A 2,263-nucleotide genomic window follows, 5' to 3' on the forward strand; every position below is an offset into this window, starting at 1 on the left:
TTTGGAGCCTGTCCTGGAACTAGCTCTTGTAGACCAGGCTGGTCTCGAACTCATAGAGATCTGCCTGCCTCTGCCTCCCAAGTGCTGGGACTAAAGGCGTGCGCCACCACCGCCCGGCTGACATACATTTTTTTAATTAAAATTTTTATACAATGTATTTTCATCATGTCTCCCCTCCCCAACTTCTCTTTCCCTCTTCTTTCTCCCTCCCTTTCTCTCTCTCCAGAAAGGAACAAACTGAGGAATAAAACAATCCCACAAATATGAAAATCAAAACAGATAAAATCAAAACAAAAAGAAAAGGTCAAAGCAAAAAGTCCACAAAATTACCACTGTGCTCATTTTGTGCTGGCCACGTATGCCTGGGCACGGGGCTGGCACTGGAGTATGGATGATAGACCCAGTGGCCCTCATCAGAGGAAACAGATTCTCCCTTAGCCAGACTGCAGACATCAACTACAGAAAGCTTCTTGGTTAGGGCTGGGGCCTCATAGCCACTTCCCCCTGTTGGATTATAATACATATTTGAAATAGCATCTCTGGGGAAGCAGAAAAAGGCAGATTCCTGGGATTCTCTGGTTAGCCTACTGTTTGACTATTTTTTAACCAGTCCTGAAAGAGAAAATAAAGTCTTGACGTCCTACCCCTTCATGAAGAGCTTCTGCCAGTTAGTAGTTGCAGGGTAGGGGAGTCATTTTCTTTAGTGGTATAAACACCGGTAAGTTGCCCATGCTCCAGGAAATGTATCCAACACACTCACTCACACCCATTCAAGCAAACTTAATTAGACTCAGTGACACACAAGCATAGCACAGCTACTCTTATTCTAGAAGTCATTCTCAGGACCTTGCTACTTGGCCTGTATCTTCAAAGTCAGTTATTAATAACAGAGCAACAAAGTCAATCATGATTTTAATTTTCTATATTCATCAGACTGTAGTTTTTAAAGAACTCTCCTGACAGGGAAGCTTTATGTGCTGAGTGTGATAGAGCCGGAGAGATGGACCCACCCAAGCTCCTTGAAGGCCAGAAAACTAGGAGTGAGCTACTAGGCAGTCTTCCTCCACGGTTCCTGACTCCAGGCACCTGTCCTGACTTCCCTTAAATGGTGGATTGCGACCTGGAAGTGTTAGCTAAAACCAACTCTTTCCTTGCCCAAGTTGCCGTGGTCAAAGTGATTGACTACAGGTAAAGAAAGAAACCAGACGAGTTCCCAAACTGTCTCCAGTCCCCTTGACATCTCACTAAGCATTAAAAATACTGTCATGTATTTAATATCCAGGGCCGGTCAATGAGCCTGCTCACAACAGGAGTCCGTTGACGAGAGCTCTGAAGTTCTCAAACCAGCTTCCGGCCCTTGGCAACACATCCACACAGCACTAGCCCACTTCGTACTCAGACACAACACTTTGGAAGCTTTTCTTGACTTGATTCAGACTACTTCATCAGCAACTGAGTTTGGGGAGGTGTTTAGACAATAGTTATTTATTGAATATTCATTTTACACCCATACCTGAACCTGAATGGTAAGAAGACAGAAATAAGTAAAATGCCGTGATCACTGAAAAAAAAACTTCGCTGCTCAGATCCCCAGGGCGCTCTGGTTATCCAGTCTAATGTACTTGGCTAGTTCAAGGTCATGTAATTTTCTCCCGTTAGAATAAATAATTAGTGCCCACCATACACTGCCAACTGGGAAAATCTAATTGTAATAGACATACATGTTTATTAGACATACTGGTTGAAAATATTGCGAGGCCACTTGGTACAGAGGGGAAAACCGGAATGAACCATTTTTACCCCGTAGAATTAGGGACAGGAGTATAAGCCTTCAAGCCACACGCCTGCCAGCCAGTCTTGTTTTGGTAAGTGCAATGTATGTGATTAAAATCCCACTGCAGGCTCGACTTTCAATTGCCCGGCATCCCTCATATGACTTACATTGTGTTTTCCTTATTCTCCCCAGTAATCACCATTGTGTTTAGTAATCAACAGCCCTGATTTACGCAAGCTCCTTTCAAGTCAATCTCTCTAGCACTTAAAAACAATGGCTTTGAATGCAGTTATTTCCTGGGAGAATGTTAAATGTTTCCGAGTTCAGATAGCCAAGGAAAGGCGGCTCCCTGCGTGTAAGGAAAGGGAATGAAATGCTTTCTGGCAGCTGGACCAAGATAAAGTGTTCAGACAAGTCCTGTAGTGGGGTTGGGAGTGAATGGGAGTACCTTGATTTCCTGCCTAAAATCGTACTGTTGGAGACTTTCGG

Source organism: Microtus ochrogaster, chromosome 7 (genome assembly GCF_000317375.1).
Source record: "Microtus ochrogaster isolate Prairie Vole_2 chromosome 7, MicOch1.0, whole genome shotgun sequence".
In the NCBI taxonomy this organism is placed as follows: domain Eukaryota; kingdom Metazoa; phylum Chordata; class Mammalia; order Rodentia; family Cricetidae; genus Microtus; species Microtus ochrogaster.